Here is a 19,195-nt window from a genome sequence, read left to right as displayed (position 1 = left end):
CCTTCAGTTGGTTCAGAATGCTGCAGCTAGAGTACTGACGGGGACTAGCAGGAGAGAGCATATCTCACCCGTGTTGGCCTCCCTTCATTGGCTTCCTGTTAATGCTAGAATAGAATTTAAAATTCTTCTTCTTACTTATAAGGTTTTGAATAATCAGGTCCCATCTTATCTTAGGGACCTCATAGTACCATATTACCCCATTAGAGCGCTTCGCTCTCAGACTGCGGGCTTACTTGTAGTTCCTAGGGTTTGTAAGAGTAGAATGGGAGGCAGAGCCTTCAGCTTTCAGGCTCCTCTCCTGTGGAACCAGCTCCCAATTCAGATCAGGGAGACAGATACCCTCTCTACTTTTAAGATTAGGCTTAAAACTTTCCTTTTCGCTAAGGCTTATAGTTAGGGCTGGATCGGGTGACCCTGGACCATCCCTTGGTTATGTTGCTTTAGACGTAGACTGTGTTTCATGATTATTGTATGGCCTTGCCTTGCAATGTGGAGCGCCTTGGGGCAACTGTTTGTTGTGATTTGGCGCTATACAAGAAAAAAGTTGATTGATTGATTGATTATGCTTTGGTCACCGGTCGGTTTTCGTTTGACCATCTTGTATTCTTAGCTTAGTTCTGTTTAGCACATTAATTGTATTATGCCTTTGTCACAGGTTTTGCTTATTATTTATCTTCAAGTGTTTCTTCTGATTATGTTCCATTTGTCACTTATTGCTCATCAGTTAGTTCTTTTTATTTATTGCACTATTCTGTAGTCAGCAGTTTTGTTTATCTGCTGTTCTCATTTCTGGTGTTTTCTGTTGTACTTTTATATCAAGTTTTGCTTTCTGTTAATTACTCATTCCTGTTTAGTTTTGCTTCAGTATTGATTTTCTGATCAGTTCTCGTATAGTTTGTCTTTTGTACTTATTATATCTTGGTTGGCTTTTAGTTCCCATGATTCTTGCTCTGTCCTGGTCCCCTAGTATCATATTTTGTTTTTGCTCTATCCTCATGTTGTCCTCATTTGTTTGTGTTCACTCCACTTCCTTTACCTGCCTCATGTCTTTGTCTCCCAGACTTTGATTGTCTGCTTTGCATTTTCATTCACTCCCGCTCTTGCACCTGCTCACGCATCTTTGTATCTGACATCAATCCAGTTTGTGCACTTCTTTCCCCATTATCTTGCCTATGCATAATCTTTGTTTGCTAGTCACACCCCCTTCCAGAACTTTCACCTGCATCTTGTTGCACTAATTACACCACCAGTTATTTAAGCCCTCACAGTTGCACAGCTCACTCCCCGATTGTTGAATGTTATTCACTTTCCAGCCGTTCCTCGTCTTGTTTTGCCTACCAGTGTTTGACCTTGCTTTGCCCTTGACCTCAAACTTGTCTGTGCCTCTGAACACCTCCACGCCGTGCTTTGTGACCTCAGCCTGTTTTTTGGACCACACTTCAGCCTCACGTCTGTCTGTACCTTTGCTTCACTGCTGGACCTCCCGTGTACCGAATCCCTGCTTGTTTAATTAAACTTTTTTCTTACACCAGTCTGCTTGTGAGAGTTTTCCATTTGTGTCCTGCTCTGTTTGTTTCACGTCTGACAGTAGATGAGCTTTTATACATAAGAAAAGTGAACTCACATCTGAGCTATCTTTAAGAGTTCACCCATGAATCCATGCTTGACTCATGTAAAACCTGCTTGAATTTGCTTGTATTGCACTCTTGGCTTTCAATAAAATCTTCGTATTTGTAAGACTTCAGTGGTGATCAGATTGTATTGCTGAGTCATCGTGCTTTGTCACTTTTTTGTTTATTATTCAACCAGGGATCTGGGTTTTGGAAATTTACACAAATGCAACTGAACATAAAAATTTGAAAGGCTGTCATGGGTGAACTTTTTTGATCAAATACAAAAAAAAACAAAAAAAAAAGATTTTCATTGTTTTAGAGCAAAAGCTCACCAGAATATGATACAGGACTATGGGGTTGCACAAAAGCTGTCTAGTCGAGACTAACACAGGACCCAAATACTACCACTTGGAGATTCTTCTTTGCATAAACAAAGGTCAGTTGTTGAACGCTGATACATGCAGAATTAAAAGCTTTGCAGTGTATAAAATAATAGTGTATTAACAATGAAGACTAGAGGGTCAGTATTTAGTTACTCAGATTGGTCATTTTAATTTACACATTGATGATGACACTTCTAGCCCACCTAGGGAACTTTTATCAATGGCTGAGGCTTTTAATTTAAAGCAGCATACGTGTCAGGCCCCACCCATACTAAGGGTCACACTTTAGATTTATTTTTTGCATTGAGCTTGCATATTGCCTGTGTGTGTGTGTGTGTGTGTGTGTGTGTGTGTGTGTGTGTGTGTGTGTGTGTGTGTGTGTGTGTGTGTGTAGAGGATGTTCTTCTGAGTGACCACTGCTGTGTTTTCTTTGACCTGATGGCCCCACCTGAGCCTAGATGGGTACTTACTAGGGTGGAGAGGAGGATTATCACAGAAGCAGTAGCTACGCAGTTCTGTGATGAGTTTGACCCTTTACTTTTTGTAGAATTCACTGAAATTGATGCATTTCTGCATTGTTTTAACAGTCACTGTGCTTTTATTCTGGATCAAATAGCACCACTTAAAGCTAATAAGGTTTCCCGTGGGCAGTTCTGTCCTTGGATCAATGATGCAATTCTGAATCAAAGGAGATTAAGTCACCAGATTGAATGTTTATGGAAGTCAACAACATTGGAGGTCCACCGGCTACATTTAAGAGATCTACTATGCTCCTTAAATAAGATGTTAGAGGAGGCCAGGGCAAGCTATTTCTATTGGCTGATTGCCTCCAATAAGAGAAATCCCAAAGTGCTCTATTGTCACCTGCTGCTCCTGTCACTCCTGTTCTTCTTAAAACAAGTAGCAATGACCTCCTTAATTATTTTATTGATAAAGTCAGAGTCATGAACGATAGTTTGCCACTGTCATTGCCCTCTTGCTACGGTGCCCGGTATTTGGGACCTCCCCCTCAATGCTGGGCCTCCTTTAAGCCTATTATAATTGACGTCATTTTATCTGTCATGAATGAAATGAAGCCATCCTCTGGTATTTTGGACGTACTTCCTTTTAGATTGTTTATGAATGTTTTTGACTCTATTGGACCTTGTGTTGCTAAAATGTTCAATATGTCTTTGTCGACTAGTGTGTTTACTTGTTTTTAAACATGCTGTTGTGGAACCACAGCTAAAGAAAGCAGGATTGGACTCTACGGAATAAAGAACTTCAGGCCAATATCAAAAACCCTCTTTTTGACTAAAGTCTTGGAAAAGGTGGTCTGTGTCCAAATCATTTTTGAGGACTAACAACATCTATGACAGTTTTCAATCTGGGTACCGTGAATTTCATTCCACTGAAACGGCCTTGTTGAAGGCGTCTAGTGACATTATGATGGCCGCTGTAAATGTTCTGTGCTGGTTTTGTTGGAGCTGTCATCTGCATTTGATACCGTTGACCATAGCATTTTGATTAATAGACTGCGGGATATGGTTGGCATGTTGGGTCCCGTATTAGAGTGGTTTAGTTCTGACTTGGTTGGTAGAAGTTTTAGTGTGTCTGTGAACAATGTGATGTCTGAATCTGCTGATCTTTTGTGGGGTGTGCCGCATGGCTCCGTTTTGGGTCCAGTTTTGTTCCTGCTGTATATCCTTCCTCTTGCCAAGTTGATCTAGCAGTTCTGTGATGTGTCCTACCATCTGTATGCTGATGACTTGCAGCTGTACTGCTCTTTTAAGACAACTGAAACCCAGAAACTCTGTTCTCTCATTAGTTGTCACGCCAAAATTACAGAATGGCAGAATGTCTGTCATTAAGCATCACCTTGGTAATGTGAGTGGCTCTGTTAAAGGCAGCCTGCATAACCTGGGTGTCATTTTGGATGGAGGGACGTCTTTGGAACATCACACTAGGCAGCTCGTTAAGAACTGTTTTTCCAAATTCGGAACATTTCCAAATTATGCAAAAAGGTGAATTTTAATCAACTAGAGATGGTTGTACACGCATTTGTTTCCTCGCAACTTGATTATTGTAACAGTCTCTTCACATGCCTCAATAAGAAGGAGCTGGCCGCCTGCAGGTAGTGCAAAAATCTGCTGCGTGACTTCTTACCCGCACCCACAAGAGAACGCATATTACTCCTATCCTCTAGTTTCTACATTGGCTCCCTTTTTTTACAGGATAAATTAGAAAATCCTAGTGCTGACCTTTAGAGCTCTACACAGGCAGGCACAAGAATACATTAAGGACCTGATCCTTACATTTCCAGCAGGAGCTTGAGGTCTTCCAATCAGAACCTGCTGATGGTTCCCCGTACTTGTTTAAAAACTCAAGGGGACAGATCCTTTAAAGTTGTGGCACCTCGCCTCTGGAATGAGCTTTCCTCTTCCCTAAGCTCTCTGGATTCTGTGGATGCTTTTAGACAGCAACTAGAGACACATTTTTTAAACTGGCATTTTAGTTTCAATACTTGACTGTTTTTATATTTGCATGCATTGTTTTTTATTGTTTATTTATATTATGTGAAGCACTATGTGACCTTGGTCTGTGAAAAGTGCTATATAAATAAAGCTTGCTTGCTTACTTACTTACTTACTTACTTAATTGCTTTAGAATGCATGGGAAAAGGCTATATGCTCGAAAAAACTTCAAATTTTCCAAGGGGGTTGGGAGCATAACCCTGGACCTGGCCAGTCATGTCAGACCCCACCCACCCTCCTTCACCTGAAGCTAGGTCTGCCCCTGTTTGAACATGAAAAGGATCAAAAACAAAGCAACAATTAATATTCCAGCATATTAATGCCAACATTGTGCTGTTGAGTGAGAACTACACCAAAAAGTAATGAATCAGCCCCCCCCCCAGATAAATGGAGTTAGGTTTTCTGTTACTGACTGAACAGTTGATGAGTTAAACCTAAGTTATTTCTGTAAAAACAAATAACCTTCAACAAGAACCAGGCACCAGGACAATGTAGAAAATAAGCTTCACAGTTCTTGACTTCACTTTGGAATGCAATTAAAACATTATTTTACCACACAGAAGATCAAATTGTAATTACTGCCATGTTCCAGCTCTGATTGCAACACTTTAATGCTGATGGGAAGCTCAGATTTTCCAAATGTCACAGGAGCAGAAAAGGACAAACAGCTTTAAGATGATTGACAGAAGTGAACAACTGAACTTTATCCATAATGGAACAGTTTGAGACACCCTTATTCTGCTTTCTGGGCATAGAGCATGTTGATCAGTGGCATATGAGTTGGACTACCAATATGTAGACCTGGGTTTGATTCCATGTCACAGTACACATGGTATTTATAGGCTTGGTCATCTGTTGCCATTGTTTGCTGACAGACACAGTTGTTTCATTCCACCAGTGCCCAAGTGCTTTGATTATAGTGGAACCACCTGTTGGCCCTGTGTTTCACGCAGAGCCCAGTCCACTCTGAGACACTCATCAGCTTGAAGACCCTTCGGGTATAAGAATAGGTATAACTCTGTTATCTAATTGTGAAATAAAGGACAATTCTGTATTTTAAGGAATGGGTGGCAACCCTAACCCAAACCTACATGGGACTGAACACTAAATTTACCTACCTGGCAAAACTTTCCCAATTAAGTCGGCTTCCATCGCGCACAGTTAACTTTATTTTCCCAAATTTTTCTTCTGTTAGGATCTGAAGGGAATCTGTACATCTTGAACCCCTTGTTGTGTCTATTTGTGCATCCAAATGCACAGCAATCTGGCATTTTCAGCAAATAAATAAGATGGCTTTACATGCAGACAGTTTAACGACAAACACTATTTTGGCCCCAAGGTGGCACCACAAGTCATGTGATCAGCTTTTTTTTTTTTTTTTTGGCTTGTCATGTCACTATTCTCTGGTTAAAGGGACTCTAGACAAGGCGGGGTACACCCTGCACATGACACCAGGGCTACAAATGGACAAACACATTTGTACCCATGGACAATTTAAAGTCTCCAATCTTCTTAACCTGCATGTCTTTGGATGTGGGAGGAAGCCGGAGCACCCGGCAGGAACCCACACAGACAACACACAAACTCGGCACAGAAATGCCACCGGTGGGAATTGCTCCCATGACCTTCTTGCTGTGAGGCACCAGTGCCAATCATTAAGCCACTGTGCTGCCTGGCTTTATTTCCTTGAATTGTATAATCCAGAGCTCCAGTCAAAAAAAGACAAAGTGAGTTTTCTGAAGAGGACAAGTCATGTAACTTTTTTCAGTCCCTAGGAAAAAAAATCTGTTTTTATTTTTCATAGTTCAGTTATTTTCCAGCCATGGCAAGTCCAGTGAAAGGTGTTATTTGTCCAGTGATTTCACTTTTTTAACTGATGCTGCCCGTGAATGATGGGGAAATGCCCATGCACACAAGATGAATCCAAACTGACAAGCGTGAAAAATTAACAATTTAATATTCAGCTCATCTCTCTCTGTGCACATGAACAGTGAGGAAATATGACAGCAAACCATGTAAAATCCAGCATATGTCAAAAAAGCAGTAGATCTCTATCGAAATGTGATGTCATCTGTCATGCCCAAACTCCATGTGAGACAATACCGTACAAAGACCACTGAAGCAGTTACACAGAAATGTGTTTTTGCATGTTTTAAGCCGCATGACAGACACACAAGGGCCAATGTCCTGTGTGAAGGGGCCTAAGCTACCTGCTAGATTAGACAGATGATGTAAAGCTGATCAATGAGTAAGCCATGTCTGTTCAAATATTACGAGAAATGCTATGATCATGTCACAATAACATAAAAAACAAAAATGATGCCGTAATTGTCACAAACACATTTTCCAAGCTGTCTCAAAACCCAATAGAGCTAATGAGGTCATCAAACCTGTCATTGTGTGGTATACTGTAAGATACATCACTAAAACATCAGGAAATGGTGCCATTGTAGTGTAAAAAAACAAAAACATTTCTGCAGTATTATGCATATATTATTTGCAATATCATGCATGCATTATGCACATATTAGCTGTAGCATTATGTATGTATTTTGCACATATTGGATGCAGTGTTATACACATTTTCCATAGTAGTATGCATGTGCTCAGGTTATGCATCGCCTCTCCTATGACTTTAATTTGACTTTAACATTGGTATGTTAAAAGGCTGTCAATACTGAGACATCTTCAGAATGGAATGAGTTATTTTTTTTTTAAATATATTATTAGAAATAAAGTAGTGTTTACATGTGAAAGTAGCACAATCTGGAGGCATAGTGACCTCTTCTGGTCAGTATGGTGCAGTACGAAGAATAATTGTTTATGCTATGTTTCCATGGTGACTTCTGAACTAAAAAGTGTCAGAGTGAGTGTAGGTTTTAGTTTTGTTTTTTGTTTGACCAATCATGGACCAGCTCGAGTCATGTGACCACTCCAATACAAACCCTCCTTCCTCCTGGTCAGATGTATGTAGATGTCGAGTTGATGGTTGTGCACTAGGAGGAGCTCTTAAGCTTCCATAAATTGCCAGGAGGAGCGTCTTAAAATGGTACATTATGATGCTGCAAACTAAATTTGGGTTTGATCCTGATCTTGCAGGACTCAAAACTGAACCTGTCATGATCCGGCCCTTTGGAGTCGTATGTCATAGTTCTGGACTCATGTCGACTCCCATGCTCTGAGCTTATCTGTTTTCATTCTGGTCATACTCCTTTTATCATTGGTTTTGTTTTCTGTTCATCATTCATTTTCTTATGGCCTTCAGTTGGTGATTTCGTAGTTTCTGGTTTTGTTTCATTTACCTTTTGTGTTTTGTAATCTGGTTATGTTCCTGTAGTTATTGATTGCATTCTGTGGTTATTATTTACTTTTTTGTCCGTCATTGCATTATCTGTACTCTGTAGTCTCTGGTTTTATTTTGCTGTTCATTTATTTTCTGTTCAGTCAATAGTTTGTCGCTATTTTATTTGTTTATTGTATTTACTTTTGTGGTTAGCACTGTTGCCTCACAGCGAGAAGGTTGTGGGTTCAATTCCCATGGCCTTTCTGTGTGGAGTTTGCATGTTCTCCCCGTGTTTGCGTGGGTTTCCTCCGGGTGCTCCGGTTTCCTCCCACATCCAAAGACATGCGGGTTAGGTGGATTGGGATCTTTAAAATTGTCTGTAGGTGTGTGTGTGTGTGGGTGTGTCTGTGTTTGTTTGTCTATTTGTGGCCTTGTGACAGACTGGCGTCCTGTCCTGGGTGTACCCCGCCTTGCGCTCTATGACTGCTGGGATAGGTTCCAGCCCCCCGCGACCCTTAATTGAACTAAGCAGTAGAAGATGAATGAATGTATTTACTTTCATACTCTTGCCAGTATCAGTTCCATTCTAGTGTTGGTCATAGCCTTAATTTTCTTGTCCTCTTTTTAGACTTGTCACTTTATTTCCTAGTTTTGCGCCCTTGTTTTGTTCAGGTTAATTGTTTGTCTTGGGCATGTCATGTTTTTCACTATTGGCTTTTTGACCACTTATTTCTCTTGCTTTGGTTTGCTTTGCTTTTTGTCTCACTTCTGTCTTGCACCTGCCTTTGTGCTTCTCCTTCACACCCCTTCCAGACCCTTCCTCATACCTGTTCCACATTCATGCCCTGATTACCCTGCCCATTATTTAAACCCTCACAGTCCCACAGTTCCACCCTTCGTTCCAAGTCCTGTTTTGCCTTGTTATCTTCCTGCCGGTATTTGGCCTTGCCTCTGACCTCGTTTTTGTCTTTGCCTCTCAACACCACCATGCTGTGTATTTTGACCTCTGCCTCTTTTTGGACCACGCCTCACGTCTGTCTGATTTGTTTGCCTCAATCAATCAATCAATCAATCAATTTTTTTATATAGCGCCAAATCACAACAAACAGTTGCCCCAAGGCGCTTTATATTGTAAGGCAAGGCCATACAATAATTATGTAAAACCCCAACGGTCAAAACGACCCCCTGTGAGCAAGCACTTGGCTACAGTGGGAAGGAAAAACTCCCTTTTAACAGGAAGAAACCTCCAGCAGAACCAGGCTCAGGGAGGGGCAGTCTTCTGCTGGGACTGGTTGGGGCTGAGGGAGAGAACCAGGAAAAAGACATGCTGTGGAGGGGAGCAGAGATCAATCACTAATGATTAAATGCAGAGTGGTGCATACAGAGCAAAAAGAGAAAGAAACAGTGCATCATGGGAACCCCCCAGCAGTCTACGTCTATAGCAGCATAACTAAGGGATGGTTCAGGGTCACCTGATCCAGCCCTAACTATAAGCTTTAGCAAAAAAGGAAAGTTTTAAGCCTAATCTTAAAAGTAGAGAGGGTGTCTGTCTCCCTGATCTGAATTGGGAGCTGGTTCCACAGGAGAGGAGCCTGAAAGCTGAAGGCTCTGCCTCCCATTCTACTCTTACAAACCCTAGGAACTACAAGTAAGCCTGCAGTCTGAGAGCGAAGCGCTCTATTGGGGTGATATGGTACTACGAGGTCCCTAAGATAAGATGGGACCTGATTATTCAAAACCTTATAAGTAAGAAGAAGAATTTTAAATTCTATTCTAGAATTAACAGGAAGCCAATGAAGAGAGGCCAATATGGGTGAGATATGCTCTCTCCTTCTAGTCCCCGTCAGTACTCTAGCTGCAGCATTTTGAATTAACTGAAGGCTTTTTAGGGAACTTTTAGGACAACCTGATAATAATGAATTACAATAGTCCAGCCTAGAGGAAATAAATGCATGAATTAGTTTTTCAGCATCACTCTGAGACAAGACCTTTCTGATTTTAGAGATATTGCGTAAATGCAAAAAAGCAGTCCTACATATTTGTTTAGTATGCGCTTTGAATGACATATCCTGATCAAAAATGACTCCAAGATTTCTCACACTATTACTAGAGGTCAGGGTAATGCCATCCAGAGTAAGGATCTGGTTAGACACCATGTTTCTAAGATTTGTGGGGCCAAGTACAATAACTTCAGTTTTATCTGAGTTTAAAAGCAGGAAATTAGAGGTCATCCATGTCTTTATGTCTGTAAGACAATCCTGCAGTTTAGCTAATTGGTGTGTGTCCTCTGGCTTCATGGATAGATAAAGCTGGGTATCATCTGCGTAACAATGAAAATTTAAGCAATACCGTCTAATAATACTGCCTAAGGGAAGCATGTATAAAGTGAATACATGCTTCACCTCACTGCTGGACCTTCCATGTACCGACTACCTGCTTGTGAACTCATTAAACCTTTTTCTTACTCTATCTGTTGTGAGAGTCTGTATTTGTGTCCAACTCTGTTTGAGCCACACCTATGCTAAGCCTGATAAATCCCAGTTTTTACAATTTATCGATCTTGTGATTAATTATTTGGTCAGCATTTTTGTCTTTTCTTTGTTTCCTCTTCACTTGTTCGTTGTGCTTAAATAAGCATTTGTCATTTCTGTTGCATTTTAGTAAATTTCACTTCCATTCAGTCACGAGAGCTCTATCTGTTTCATCTCTGTGCCACTCCATATTCCTGTGATGTTGGATCACAAGAACCATGGCTTCCTGTTCTGGTAACACTGGGGTCAAAGTTGAGCAGCTGACTGTTTCTTCTTATTATTATTTATTTATTTTTTTTCCTTTTGTGTGTGAAACAGAGGAAGAGTGTGTGGGGGAGGAGGTCTGGAGGTCATGTTCTTCCCGTGTCTGTTCCTTGGGAAACACTCATGGATGGGAATCTCCTCGCACAGTTCAGGGCTGTGATGTAAACACGCACACACAAAGGGTTAATCTGCCCCATCTCAAAATACTTCCACATGTCATGTTCCTCCTCTGCCTCCCTCCCTGGGCCAGCTGCTGCCCCGAGCTGTGGCCTCACCGCTGGGAGACAAACGGAGTCTCAGGCTCCACATCCTGGCTCTGTAACCTCTAATAGATAAATAAATAAATGAAAAACATAAAATTCATGTTCCCGTCCACACACTGCTGTCCCTCAACCCATCCACAGGGACTCCACTTAAGTTTTTAGGTCCATGAGACTAAAGCATATTAATTTTTACTTGTAAAATATTTATTTCTAAAGTACCTACGGATGTGTTATACAGTTAGGTCTATAAGTATTTGGACAGTGACACAATATTTGTAATTTTGCCATAATGGAGTTGAAATGAAACAACCAAGATGTTCTGGTTGTGCAGAATTTCATCTACAAATGAAAAAAAATTCACATGAACCGTTTATTGAATTACAGCTGTTTTTTTTACACAGTTTGACCATTTTTAGAGGCCATAAATAATTGGATAATCAAAATACAGAACTAAGTGGATTCAGAAAATGAATGAATAAATACAAACTGTAAAACTCCTCCCAGATCCTTTGGTCATTGTCCCACCAGTCTTGATGTCTGTGTCACAATCAACCCCAGAATTGCACCATCAATGTAAAGTTTAGCAAAGGTCAAGGTAATTGGGAACAATGCCATAATTTTGTCACTCTGTTGTGAATCCCATTCATACTGCTTCTCTGTGTCACATTAAAAATGGGCGGTATCCATGGCTGGAGAAGTAACTTGCGTTGGACTGGCATCCTGTCCAGGGTGAGTCGTAAACTCTCATCCACTTCACTCAATGGAATCCAGAGACTAGCACTGGTACCGATGGGTCTCAGGGCCGATATAGGATTTGCACCAAATCTGGCACACATTTGATGGTGGGTTCTGAAATTGCCCTCGTGAGGTCACATTTGCCAAAGGTCAATCACTTGGGTCAAGGTCATGGCTGCTTTTGTTTGTTGACCACCTACTCCCAGGTCCTTTAGCTGATTTCTATTAAACTTGTTTTGTCCATGAAGGTTGACCCTGAACTTGCTATAAAATATATGATTTGGAAAAAGATCAAGAGTTTTGTTTTTAACCTGATTTGGGCCAAGCGTGGCACACTAAGCATGCAACTTTTTAATTGTTTCCCTCAAAAACAATTTCCTGTATCATATTTAGATAATCTATATATATTTGGAGGCATAAGTAACAAAAGTGAACTCACATCTGAACTATCTTTAAAGAGTTCACCCATGAACCCATGTTTGACTATGGTTGTATTGCACTCTTGGCATTCAATAAATACTTGGTATTTCTAAAAGTTCAGTGGTTGCTGAGTTATTGTGCTTTTTCACCATTTTTGTTTATTATTCAACCAGGGTTCTAGTTTTTGGAAATCCACCCAAATGCAACCGAACAGAAAAATTTCAAAGGTAGTCATGGGTGAACATTTTTGATCAAATACAAAAAGTAAATAAATAAACATTGATTTTAATTGTTTTCTAGCAAAAGCTCATCAGAATATGATACAGGACTATGGGGTTACAAAAAGTTGTATCGCTAGTGGAACACACTTAGGTGGATTCAGGATTGCCTTAGGTCAGCCTGAAGTCAATCATTTAGTAAGTAAGTAAGTAAACTTTATTTGTATACCGCTTTTCACAGACAGCAGTCACAAAGTGCTTCACAGCGGTGAACATATATAAAAGATCATACAGTCAAATACATAATAGAAAATACAGCAACACCGCACTGAGTCAGTTTGGACTAGAATGTTTGCTGAAACAAATAAGTTTTTAAGGTGCTTTTTGAAGGCATCCACTGAGGCCAGAGAGCGCAGGTCTAAGGGAAGTGCATTCCAAAGGTGGGGCGCGGTGGTTTTGAAGGATCGGTCTCCACAAGTTTTAAAGCATGTTCATGGAGCCATCAGCAGGATCCGCCTAGATAACCTCAGCTTTTGAGTTAGGCTGTAGGGCTTGAGTAAGTCAGTGATGTAGGTTGGGGCCTGACCATGTAGGGCTCCAAAAGTAAGCACCAAGATTTTAAATTGGACACAATAGACAATAGACGAATGGAGAGATTTTAAGATGGGTGTAATATGGGACCGCCTGTTGGTGCTGGTCAGCAGCTTTGCGGCTGAGTTTTGAACATACAGGAGGTGAGCTAACTCTTTCTTGTTTCGACAGGTGTACAGGCTGTTACAGTAGTCTTGCTGTGAGGACACAAATGCATGAATAAGCAGTTTTTGACCAGCTGCCTTGAATGGTGTTTTAGTGACATGGCTTCATCAAAGATCACCCAAAGATTCCTCAGTTTAGTTTTGGTGCAGATCACCTAAGTGCTGCTTGATGGTGGGAATGGAACTATCCAAGGCAATAATGAGTGTCTGTTTTGTTTTTTGTTTTTTTTCTGGGTTGAGTTTAAGGTTGTTGTTGTTTAGCTACTGCTTAGTTTATGTCAAGCAGCTGGTAAGGAACTCAGCTTGTGAAATTCAGAAGACTTAAACGAACAGTACAACTGAAGATTGTCAGCAAATAGATGATAGGCCACATCACTGAACTGCTGGATTATCCAACCAAGAGCAAGAACATACAGCAAAAACAGGAGAGGGCCCAGAACACAGCCCTGGGGCATACCACACAGCAGGTTGCCTGGCTCGTACATAATGTGGTTGACAAACACACTAAAACGCCTACCAGCCAGGTATGAGTAGAAACACTGGACTGGACAACCCAATCAGATCCTGCAGCTTCTTTATCAGGATCTGGTGGTCGACCATGTCGAAGGCCAGGGACTGGTCCAGCAAGACCAACACTGTACATCTCCCCAAGCTGGCAGATATCATGATGTCACTGGACACTTTCAATAGCGCAGTTTCTGTGGAATGGTGTTTACAGAACCCTGATTGAAACGTGTGGTAGATGTTATGAGACTCTAGGAATGATATAAGTTGTACAGAGACCACTTTACCCAACATTTTGGCCAAGAAGGAAAGTTTAGATATTGGCCTAAAGTTCTTAAGTTCTGATTGGTCCAAGTTTAGTTTCTTAAGTTTTGGTTCTACAACTGCATGTTTGAAAGTGTTAGGAATCACACCAGAAGAAAGCGTTAAGTTAAACATTTTGGTCACCCATGGTCCAATTGTGTCAAAGATATTCGCAAACAGTTTAAACGGCAATATATCTGCAGAACCGGAGGAGGGTTTCATTTTGGCCACCAGTTTTGAGATGTCTTCAAGACACACAGGATTAAAGGAGGACCAAACTTGCAAGGGAGGTCAAAAAGGTCAAAAAGTCATTGCTGTCTGCCTTACAAAGCACAGGGGCAGCCCAAGTAGCAGGAGACACAACAAAGCTTAGGGTGTCAAACAGCACTTTAGGGTTCTTGTTGGATGTTATCAGTTTAGCGAAATAGTTGGAGCTCGCCTCCTTAATTGTTTTATTTAAGGTGGACATTAGATCCCTGAGATGTGGTTTGTGAAACTCAAGCTTGGTGGATTTCCAAAGGTGCTCAATCTTGCAACACGATCTTCTCAGGTTCAAAATATTTTCATTGAACCAGGGACATGATAGCTTTCAAGAGACATGGCTAGATTTTAGTGCAGCCACTTGGTCTATAAGAGAGCCACAGTGTGAATGAAAAACAACACATAAAGCCATCAACATCAGTACAGTGACCCAAAACACAGGGATCAGTGATCTTTGAATGAAGGTCAAAGTCATCAGGGCCAAACGTCAGATTTCCAGCCAATCAAGACCAGACTGACAAAACCTGTACAATAAATATGTACAAATTGCTGAACAAAGACCCAAACAGTACAATAAATGTTAACGCTGATAATATATTGTGGTCAGTAGTTTTTAAAAAAGCATTCTTTTGGCCAGTTCAGGTGCCAGAAACGGGCTCCGTAAAGCGATTCCAAATGTCCTCAGTTTTCAGTCACACAATGTGACCAATATTTGGTCAATGTTGCAGCCAATATTAAGCTTTCTGTGGAAAAACCACAAGCTTGAGCGTGCGCAGTTCTGCACACTAACGGCGTGTCTGCGGGCAGAATGGACGCACACGCGGTAAATGTACCGCACAGGTTTCCGTGAGAGAGCCGAAAAACCGGTGTGAGGAATGCTTTGAACCCACAACTCTCCGTCAGGGGCCGGTAAGTGACGGGGAAGGACCCCGTTTTATCCTGCTGCCATTCCAAGGCGCACTTCACTGTCGTCACTCATGCCGGACCCCTTTGAATTAAGGCTTGTTTTTTTTTTTCTTCCGAAGAGAACGCATAAAACACACAAATCCGGATTATTTATGACTCAATCGAATGCAGGCTTAAATTTGGCTACTATTAAATCCACAATGAAATGAAGTTTTAAGTGAAATATAGCCTTGATACGGATTTAGTACACGTGTTTTTCTGTTTTCTCCAGCGTTTTCTGGAAGCAAACAGGATTGAATCTTTGTCTAAAAGTGTATAAATCATTCACAGATTCCCTTTTGTCTCCCTACTGTGCACACCGAATTTACGGTCGGGATATAACAATGTAAGAAAACTCATTCTGTCTTGGTTTTATGTGAACTCTATTTGCTCAAAAGCTTGGAAACTTTAAACTGCGAGATTTCTTAATGGAGTTTTGCGGCGCAGACGTTTCACCCAAGCAGTTAAAATGTGAAAGACGTCGGTGTTACAGATAACATTTAATTTTTTTTTTGGGCCCTTTGATGTATCTGGAGTTGCATGTAAAGGAATGTAGTCTGTTCTGATTGAGAATATCTTAATTTCGACAATTTTCATTTGATCAGTTTTGTATTTTAGGTGCTTTTGTTGTGAAAGTGTAGTGACACAGACCCACAACAGGGGGCGCAAATGAACGGCCAATAGATGAGCCAAAAAGTAACAATTTAATGTTGTGAAATGTGCACAACGAACATACAGACAATCTCAGAATATAATTACAGTCAATCCACAAAGGTGACGTGTGGGCAGGCTCGAGGATAGAAGACGTCTGTCCTGAGAAGAGCCGGAACCACACGATTTCCGCCACCACAGAACCTGGTGAATACTGGAGCTGCCAAGTCCCGAATTCCCAGGTGATCACCGTCCCCGACTGTCGGATCTGGTACTGCTGGCGAAGAACAAAGACAGTCAAGTGTGGGTGTGTGTACACCCAGTAACAACAACGGTGGGAATGCCACCTCCACCTCTCACTCAATACGTTGCAGCGATCCCTCAGAGGAAAAAGAGTGCCGTCTTGCACAGCCTCCACAAAAAGGACCGGTACTCCTGCAAACACTCACAATAAACTGATTTACAAAATACCACAAAAAGGCTGAGGATATTACCTCTAATGAAGTACGATATCTCGGCGATGAGGTGGAGATGACGTCTGGGTTTTATGGAGTGCGATGATGTAGAATGTGTGACAGCTGTCAGGAATTAATGAGTGACAGCTGTCACTCCCGGCTGTGTCTGTGGCGGCAGCGCCCTCTCGTGCCTGAAGCCCGCACTTCAGGCAGGGCGCCCTTTGGTGGTGGGCCAGCAGTACCTCCTCTTCTGGCAGCCCACACAACAGCTTTTGTCAGCAAGATGTATGACATTACATAATATTGTCTTCATATGAGGCCACAGTACTGTTTCGTGATTGGAAAGCATTCACACCAAAAGTAGGGGAGACTGGGGTCGTTTGTAAACATGAATTTGACATTGCTTATATTTTGCACCACAGAAGGCAAAGATGAATGCTTGCACTCCAGTTTTCAGTCTTTGGGTGAAGTTCAACAATTGACAACCAATAATTTAATACCCATGTAAAGCAGATATACATTTCTATTTGATAACTAAGGTATTTAAAAACAGTGTAGAAGCTGACCAGCTAATGAGTAATTATCTTGAACAAAAAGCTGATTTAGCTGATCGCACTGGTGAGGTGGAGAACCGACTGTGTTTTCTGGAAGATGAGCACAAGAGGCAAAAGTCTAACCCTGTGGCTACTGCTGATGAAGTTGCAGCACTTAAGCAGAAGCTAGATGACATTAAAAACAGAGAACGATGGAATAATTTGCGCTTTGTAGGATTCCCCGAGGGCTGTGAGGATAACGATGCTGTGCATTTTTTTTGGAAGGAATCGTATAGAAGATTTTCAACCTGGATTTCCCAAAGGGACTGGAAATTGAGAGTGCACACAGAGTTGGAGCTTTGCCAAAGAGGCGCGACAGAGACTGGCCTCTGTCAGCGAGACCATTCATAGCCAGATTTCTGAGATTTCACGACAGTAATCGCATCGCTGAGGCTACACGTAAACTGGGTGACGTTTCCTGGGAAGAGCACCTTGTTATGGTTTTCGTGGATTACTCCAAGCTTGTGAGTGACAAGCATGTGAAGTTTAATGAATGCAAAAAGCTTCTACACGACAAACGTGTGTTTCTCCCTGGTCTACCCTGCGGTACTCATTGTGAAAACGCCTCAAGGACCCCGCTGCTTTGAAGACCACAAAAAGCTCTGACTTTTATTCACTCTTTGGAGTAAGTAGTTTTGTGCAACATGTGCTCTTTTGTTTCTCCTTCTGGACATGTTCGTGCGATTTGGATTATGCCAACACATATGGATACTGAGAAGATACTGACTTTAACAGAGCTTCCACTACAGACAGGCACAAGCCTTTTATTTTGGGTTTTTCTTCACCTTCCCACGGGTGACTTTGAGTTTACAATGCAGACTTGATACCTGGCAGTGGTTTGGCTGGATCTGAATAACATACTTTGTTGATTTGGTAGCATCTCCTATTAGACTCTTTGTTGCTGTTTCATCTCATGCTGGGCTCATGAGATATTTTTTTTTACCCTTTTTTTGATATTTACTTACCTGGCCCAGAGTTTGGGGAACAGGGGGCTTAAAAGAAAGCTTGAGTCAAGTGTATGATCATGGACCTTGGTAAGGGAGGGATTAGTGTCTTTTGGGGGGGATTTGGGTTTTGTTCCGACAAGTTTGTCATGCGTGTTCACATTATTGTTTGTTTTGTTTTGTTTTTTTATGCCAAAAACACTAACTGGTTTTGTAGGTTACTGTGCATTCTGTTTTATATGTATCTTGTGCATTATCACTTAGTAATAACAACTTGAGCTTTATGAGCTGGAACATCAAGGATCTTGCTATTGTTTTACCCACCCCCTGTGATTTTATTCTTGAAAATTTTAATAGCAAATTAAAGGTTGCTCTGAATACAGTTGCCCCTCTCAAAATAAAACATACTTCCAAAAAACCAAAACCCCCTTGGCAATCCGAAGAACTTAAAAAAATTAAAGAGAAATTGCAGGGTGGCGGAAAGGAGATGGAGAAAAAACAAAATTAAAATAAACTATCAAATATTTGCAGAACAACTAAAAGTTTATAACACTGAAGTTAGGAAATCACGCAACCAATACTTTTCAAGCTTAATTAACAGTCATAAAAATAATCCTCAGATTTTATTTTCAACTACTGAAACTCTTCTTAATCTGGATTTTAACAAGTCCTTTTCTAATGTCACAGACTCCATGTGTGAGAAGTTTGCAGACCTCTTCAGGAAGAAGGTGGACACTATCAGATGTAACATCTTGTCCTCAAAGAGTAATATGGTTTTAAATGCATCTGAGTGTCTGCCTTCACCTGAGGAAAGCCTGGACAGTTTTGTCCTGGTCGATAGTGAGACGCTTGATAAGGTTTTCTCCTCAGTGAAGCCCACCACATGTGATTTAGATTCGATCCCGACAAAGTTTTTAAAATTATTTTATGGACCTTTTAGAGATGAGCTTTTAAGCATCATGAATTGCTCTCTTCAAACGGGAGTCTTTCCTGCTGCATTTAAAGGGGCGGTGGTGAGGCCCCTGCTGAAGAAGAGCAATTTAGACTCCAGTGATTTTAACAATTTTAGACCGGTGTCCAATTTACCATTTTTAAGTAAAATTTTAGAAAAACTAGTCTTTATTCAGCTTAGTGATTTTATTAATTCCCACAATGTCCTAGAGCAATTTCAGTCAGGATTTAGGGTGAACCACAGCACTGAGACAGCCCTTTTAAAGGTATTAAATGATTTTAGATTAAATTTTGATTCTAAGAAGTTGACAGTGTTGGTTCTACTGGATCTGAGCGCAGCTTTTGATACAGTGGACCAACCTGTCCTTTTAGCTCATTTGAAGAACATTGGCCTCTCTGGTACTGTGCACAAATGGTTTACTTCGTATCTCACAGACAGGACTTTTATGGTAAGTCTCGATACCTGCTCTTCTCATGTTCATGAAGTCACATGTGGTGTGCCCCAGGGTTCGATTTTGGGACCAGTCCTTTTTAACCTGTATATGCTCCAGCTTGGTGGTGTCATCAGGAGACATGGAGTTAGCTTTCACAGCTACGCAGATGATACACA

This window comes from Thalassophryne amazonica, chromosome 22 (assembly GCF_902500255.1).
Source record: "Thalassophryne amazonica chromosome 22, fThaAma1.1, whole genome shotgun sequence".
NCBI lineage: Eukaryota > Metazoa > Chordata > Actinopteri > Batrachoidiformes > Batrachoididae > Thalassophryne > Thalassophryne amazonica.
Note: the sequence above shows the minus strand (reverse complement) of the source record.